Source organism: Asterias rubens, chromosome 7 (genome assembly GCF_902459465.1).
Source record: "Asterias rubens chromosome 7, eAstRub1.3, whole genome shotgun sequence".
Classification (NCBI taxonomy): Eukaryota; Metazoa; Echinodermata; class Asteroidea; order Forcipulatida; family Asteriidae; genus Asterias; species Asterias rubens.
Window position 1 is genome coordinate 10526654 of NC_047068.1, and position 7474 is coordinate 10534127.

At 36.6% G+C, this 7474-nt stretch overlaps 1 protein-coding gene across 2 annotated transcripts in view; it reads right to left on the reverse strand.

Annotated features, from left to right (window-relative positions):
• LOC117292790 (golgin subfamily A member 6-like protein 22) overlaps positions 1-6781 on the reverse strand; it is a 41084-nt gene extending 34303 nt beyond the window's left edge. For both annotated transcript variants that reach the window (XM_033774949.1, XM_033774948.1), the window contains exon 1: positions 6637-6781. The gene's annotated coding sequence lies outside the window, so the exon portion shown is untranslated. The remainder of the gene's footprint in view (positions 1-6636) is intronic.
• Positions 6782-7474: the final 693 nt, after the last annotated feature.

A 7474-nucleotide genomic window follows, 5' to 3' on the forward strand; every position in this document is an offset into this window, starting at 1 on the left:
GGTCTTTGACAATTACCAAAGGTGTCCAGTGCCTTTAAAAAAAAAGGTAAAGGAGCGTTTATGATTACATAAAGTAACACTTAAAAAAAGTGAGATTTTTTTGTAAAAGAAATCTAAAAAAAATTAATTAGTGCCACGCTTGGCAAAAATGAAGATGAGTTGTTACTTTATGCTAACTATGTTCAGATAAGTCAAGTGAGAACACTGGTCTTTGACAATTACCAAAGGTGTCCAGTGCCTTTAAAAAAAAGGTAAAGGAGTATTTCATGATTACATTTAAAAGTAAAACTTAATAAAAGTGAGATTTTTTTGTAAAAGAAATTTAAAAAAATAATCAGTGCCACGCTTGGGAAAAAATGATGAGTTTCACACAAAAAACACTGAGCCCCTGGGAATTAAAACAGCACTGTGATGTCACACTACGTACTCGATCCAAACAAGACAATGGAAAATGCACAGCAACGTTGATAAACAATCTTCATCCAGTCCGCGTTGTGAGGTATTTTACTTGAGAACACGGATTGGCTTTACGCTGGTTTTCTGAGGAACTCATCATGTCGGTTTTAAGGCCGTTGTCCAGTCTGTTCTAGCTCAGAACTTGTACTTATAGTTGATTTCGCTTTTACTTTCTACGGGTATTTGCTACGGACCATGCAGGGCCCTGCCAATGGCAGGAAAAAAGACCAACTCAAATAATGAAGGGGGGGGGGACTAGGTTTTTTAAGCAAATGTCAACAAGTGTACAGGAAGGAAAACTTGTAACATGTACATGTTTGACCCAAAAACAGCGACATGAACGGCAGTCAAGTTTAAGAGTACTTTCGTTCAAGGTAATATTTATTATTTCATACGACCTTCAAATCACTTAATATTGAACTGGTAATGGACTTAACATGACTATACACAAATAAGGTATAATATTTTAGTAAACCAGGGTCATCATTCGGCACTTAAGTTGTGTCCATGGCCACCCCATCCTCAGGGCCAAACAGGGCTGCTTAACAGCTGATTTTGTGCTTATTGCAATTTCCATTTCTAGACAGGACCGTAAGCACAAAAAAAGGCATACTAACCTGCTGGTGCTTACTGTACTAAAATGAATTACATACAATACATGGTGGACACCAAGCCGGCCACCATGCTTTCGTTCTAACCTTTGAAATATATGCTTATAAATGCTTAGAGGCAATGACATGAAAATGTGCTTACCGTTAAGCAGCGCTATGACTTTGGTCCCAAGTTGAAATTAGTGTGCATTCCATTGGGCGCCACCGTCACTGTCTTAGTTATAGCGACATGTAAATGGAGTCAACTGACCGCACAATTAAGGTCCAGCAAATACAAATTTCCTCCGTGGTGTAATCAGCCAAACAACTCAGTTAATGAAGCATAATAAACCCAACCAAGCATGCAATCACCTTTCATCATTAATGCAATTACTTTAATGTATAAATCCACATAATATTTTCAATTGTCTCTACCCACATGCCGTCGGCAGCATTGTCAGCAAAAATACGATACGCATCATCAACCACAAACTATAAAATTCCTTTTTTTTTTAAAGGCACTGGACACTATTGGCAATTACTCAAAATATTTATTAGCATAAAAACTTACTTGTTAACGAGCATTGGACAGCTGTTGATATTATAAAACATTGTGAGAAACGGCTCACTCTGAAGTAACGTAGTTTCTGAGAAAGAAGTAATTTCTCACTAAATAATTTGAATTATTCTCTCGCAACTTTGCGACCAATTGAGTTCAAATTTTTCACAGGTCTGTTATGTTAGTGCTTTAGTTAAGACTGGTTTTTGACAATTACCAAAGGTGTTCAGTGCCTTTAATCACTAGATGCTGAGAGCATGGTGTGACACGCTTCAGTGCCCCCTAAGGCCAGTCCAAGCTATCATCCATTCAGTCGTTAACACAAACGCCACAACATCCAACGTGTTGTCCTGAAATAACTCTGGATCAATATCTTGCGGGAAATGTGACACATGCATGCACATGTTCTCTGTGTATAGATCCTAAATCTACATCCACTTGTTTGCAAAGTCTCCAATTTAAAAGAGGAACAGTACACAAATTGATTTTTGTAAGAAATGGGCATTCATTAAAACCGTCTCCATTTATAATTTTTGTTTAAGTCAACACAACAACAATTCGGAGAGCCCCTCATCTCCAGTAAGATGAAAGAGAGATGCATTTTAACTCTACTGTACAGCTTCAAGCAGGAAAATTTCACTACGTATCCATTGAGTTTTTTTAAAGCAAAAAGTGAAGACTTTTCTTTTTAATCTTGCTTTTATGTAAATTGTGCTTTTATGTAGATTTTTCCAGTATGTAATTTGTCAGTACTTTTTATCAAATGTTTTAAATAGGCTACTTCTTGTTGTAATGCGCGATTAATATTTTTTGTGGAAATCATGCAATATAAATCTCTAAATTACTTATTATGTAGTACATGTAGTAGTCTTCATTTTTATGTCTACTAGGCACAGGCATGCTTCGTTTTTGAAAGGGCAAGGGCACCAAGGCATTTTCTCCTTGGTAAAAGGCACCCTAAATGGAGAAATTGTAAAATTCTACTGAAGAATTTCAAGGGCACAAATACAATGAACAGTGGGCATGAAGGCAATCGCCTTAATTGCCTCCATTAAGTATCAGGCCTTTAACTACAATGTACGTACACTTCCCTAGAGGTGTATGAGTGTAGTGGCTGAGTGGACGAGTACTGCATTTGACTCGAGTTGTGATGGATGGATCATCAAGTGTGGATTTGAGTCCCGGTCATGACACTTGTGTATCATTGTGAACCTGTGAGGGCTGAGACTGTACTTTGTTGGATTAACACCCTCGGCACTAATTTAAACAGCTTGAGGTTGTATGCTCCCCAGGGAGTTGAGAAAGTTTTAGTATTCCTGATGAACAGGAATACTAATGTTGTAACACGCCTTGATCTACGTAGCTATGCTAGGATGTGCTATAATAACCGAGTAGTTAAAAACTGGTGCGCATTAAATGACTCAATCTTTAAGATTTGAAATGCTTCTAGATCTTTCAAGCTACTAATTTGAACAAATTCTTGTCACTGCTTTATCCTACATGTAAAATGTAAGTAGGTGGTCGCAATTGTTCATTTACAAGCGGATCATCTATATTACAGAAACCAAAAGACACCCCAAGGCTCACCCTTTACACTAGCATGGAGTACATGCAGATCTTCCAGGAAACACTAACTGCTTTAGGCCTTGAATTCTATCTTCAAGAGGACAAGGCTATTTTCACTTTAGTCTTAAGAGTTTATGGGAATCTTCTGAAAGGGCAACAAGGCTAAGAGCGGGGCAACGGAGGGCACCGATGGTGAATAATTCCAGATGCAGCTTCACATACACTTTTCTACAGACGAGTTTAACAATTAGCGGTAGATTCAGTAGAACTTGTAAAAAAAAAATGATGCAGGGCCTTAATTAAATGCATGATTGAAATTACAATGCTCGACCCACTGAGTTTTACAATTAGCAACAGACGAGTTTAACAATTAGCGGTAGATTCAGTAGAACTTGTAAAAAAAAATTATGCAGGGCCTTAATTAAATGCATGATTGAAATTACAATGCTCAACCCACTGAGTAATGGATTTATTGATGTACCGAACACACATTGTAGGCTCACCACACATTTTTTTTTATATCGTTCTTTTATGCTTGCACTATCAGGGTGGTAAGAATTGCTCAACAATATGCTCTGGTTGTCATGGGGATGAGACAATATCGCCAGATAGAAAGTGATTGTAATTTTACAAATTCAAGGCTGGTGGGTAATTGACCATTTGATTTGATTTGGGTAGTTACTTACTAGTTAGTATTGAGCTATGGATAAAAGGTATTATATAGGATCGATATTAGGATAATAGACATTGTTGTTTATTTTTTGTCTGAATCTTACTGATTGTTTTAAAGGTGAATGTACGGGAAAGTGTAGATTCATAGTCAAATATACTTGTAAGCCGAAAGCGAGTACATTGCTGTCACGAATATATTACACTTAAGAGTTTATTCTCTGAGCTATTCAACTATTTCCCACAATCTTTGTACTTTGTCAATTTTTTTCGTTGAAAAATTGATTTTAAGCATAGTGCCTTCATGATGTACATTATTGGGTACAATGTTTTGTTTTAACATTGTTTTTACTAAAGTAAACTGTTAAAACTGAAGAAAAAAAATTAAAAAATGAAATATATATGTTTTCAGCTGAGTTTTTCACATCATGTTATTTTTGAAAAGACAGTTATTTTCAAGTTGAAGTATCACTTAAGTTTGTACACTCAACCCCCTGTAGATTAGTAATGACACAGTTGAGTGTACACAGATTCCTAATCTACAGTTAAGTGTTGATTCGTAAAAAGAAAGGCAAAAATGTGCACTTTCATCAATAAAGTGACGTCACAGAAATAGTTTCAAAATTGAGAGCCTTTTTTTCGATTTAGCATGAGTAACTCATCCTAACTTCAGGATGGGTTCAATGCGTCTTATGTCTATGAATACACTATACAGGTCTACTTAACTCGTCCTAAGTCCTAAGATTAATCCTAAGTTAGGAAGAGTTTAATTAAATCGACGACAGTGCTTTTACTTTGTCAACCTCTTGAGCGCAATGCACAGGACTCAGTAGGCCTACTATTAATGCACAAGCCAGCGAATCTCATGACACACGCAATCTGTCATCGGAGTCAACGAAATATTGTGAAGTAAAACGTTGTTGTTTTTTTAGATGTGGGAGGAAAACCTCTGAAAATTATTCCAGGGAAAACCCAAACAGTCAAGTAGGGACTGAAAACCCAATCCACATAGTGCTGCGGTGGGATTCAAACCGGAACACAGAGGTGGAAGGCGAGGCAAGACACTTACACACCAACCTGACCGGTTATAGGAGTAGGACAAACGACACCGTCTGCATATCAATATGGTGACAACAATCATACTCCTAGAACTATGTCGGTTTCGTTCCGCTATCGTCTCGAAACCGGAACGAAATCAAAATATTTACAGGAGACGATAGCGGAACGAAACCGAAATAGTTCTAGGAGTAGACCCAGTAACTGGGGCGCTGTACTCCTTTTTTCGAATTTTGGCATTATCGGTCGTACCTAGTCTATTCTAGGAGTAGGTGATGATTACTCCTAAAACTATGAGGTTCGTTCCGCTATTGTCTCCGAGACGATAGAGGAACAACCTTCATAATAATACACTAGTTCTAGGAGTATATCGTAGCGTCATACGTTATCGACCCTCATATGTTTTCGGTCCCCAACTTTGATTCCCGTTTACCGCGAAATTGTGCAAGCTGCACCGGTGACAGAAGCTATGCAGTTTACTCACGGTCTGTATTTTCATCAGGCTTAATCATGCTGAGAATAAAGTTTCCTGTCGTTGGTTATGCTCAAACATTTATAAAATGATTGATTTTTGGTACTTATCACTAGTGCATTATTATGCCAACATTCAAATGAGTCAAAGAAACATCATCCAACCTCGAAAGTTCAAAACAAAATTACTATCTGCTAGATTGAGTTTCATTCTGCTTTAGTCACTAGATGGATCATGTGAGGTGGTTACTATTTGGGATTCTATGGTGTGCAAATTTGGGGAAAATATTCAAATATTTTAAGTGAAAATGACAACAATTTTTTTATTTTATTTACTGCATACTGTAATAAATTCTGATAAAGCGTAATAAATATTAAGTCTACATTAAAGAGAAAATATCATAGATTGGTTTCTTCTCTCCTGAAACCAAACATTTCTGGTCTGAAATGGGGGAAAACGGATTGTTATGAAGTGTGAGTGCATCAAAGGGGGGGGGGGGTGGGGTGTTTTACTTTCACGCCTTATGATATCTCTGGATTCTAATATAGTAGCCATAATGCCTTAGGACAAAAATGTAATTAAATTTGTTAAGTAGTAATTGAATAATATTTTTGATTTATTTTGCACGCCATACTAGCTTCTGAATGTTCAATAATATACCAACCAATGAAAGGTGTGAAAACATATGACGTTGCTCCAATGTCGTGCATGCAGTAAGCACTGTTAATGGCGGACTGTCTCTCGCAACGTAAAACCAAAACTTTAAAAATGTCAACACACCATGAAGTGAAAGTGTTATTATTGAAAAAATGGATAGATGATTTGAAAAAAAATTAAAAAGTTTTTGATTGTGAACAATTTTCCTGTTATCCTACTGAAAACACATGACACCAGGATAGGTAATGATAACATCAAAATAAATATCTTTGAAATTATCAATGTTATGATCTAAACTAAATCATTTATATGAACCAGTTGAGAAACTGAGTTGTTGTGACTTCGAAAATAGTCAAAAGAAAAAAACTCAATTTGAGGTAGAAACCAACAGGGCCGGGAATGCCCCTAATACTAATAGAGAACAACAACATTTTACTATGCATGGAGGTAGATTTATGAGGGGGCAAGCAAAGCTATGTTTACAAAATAATTAAACTGATACACACACACAAAAACAGCGAAGAAACAAGATTCAAGAAGAGACTTTCTTTATTTTAAAGTAAGTCAACAAAGTTTGCATACAAATAATTAAAACAGATAAAATGTATTACCTAATCCGGATAACTCCTTCTCTCCCGTTTGTTGATAGTTCCGCCGCTGTTCAACTTAACCCACTGCAGTACTTTACGGTGTAAATAGTGTCAATAAAGCATGAAAGAATGGCCCTAGAGCGTACACGGTATCATGGGAACGAAAGATGGCAATCCGACGAAACCTGAATGACAACCAATAACAGAGGGCGCCCTACTACAATCTTGCTTATTTTTTTTACAAAGTTTGGCTGAAGTTTTTGAGAATTTTATTTTGCGCTAACTGCGGCGCTGTAGGCCTAGCCTACTCGAAATTTGTCATTAATATTTCGAACAAAAGCAGTACAGCGCCTCAGTGACTGGGTCTAATTAGAATCATTAGGCCTGTAGCTTTTTTTTCTGTGAGCCTTTCAAGCCTATGAAGATTTGAAATTTTAAAATATAAATATGCACTGATAAATGGCACCCTTGGTAGTTGTTATACCGTCAAAGACCAGTTAACAACAAATCTGCAAAACATTGGACTCAATTGGTCACCGAAGTTGCAATAGAATAAGGAAAGAAAAAACTTGTAGCACAAGTTTGTGTGCTGTTATATGCCTAAAAAAAGACTTCAGGCCTGAAGCCTTTTAAATATTGAGTAAGAAATACCTTTCTAAAAAAAAACACGTTACTTCAGAGGGAGGCGTTTTTCACAATGTTGTTGATGTATACCATCAACAGCTCTCAATTGCCGCTTACCAAGTAATTGTTTATGCTGACAACTATTTTGAGTATTTACCTATAGAGTTCAGTGCCTTCAAATGATGGTTACATGATTTTAGAGGACAACAGGACATTGAAATCTCAAATTATTTAA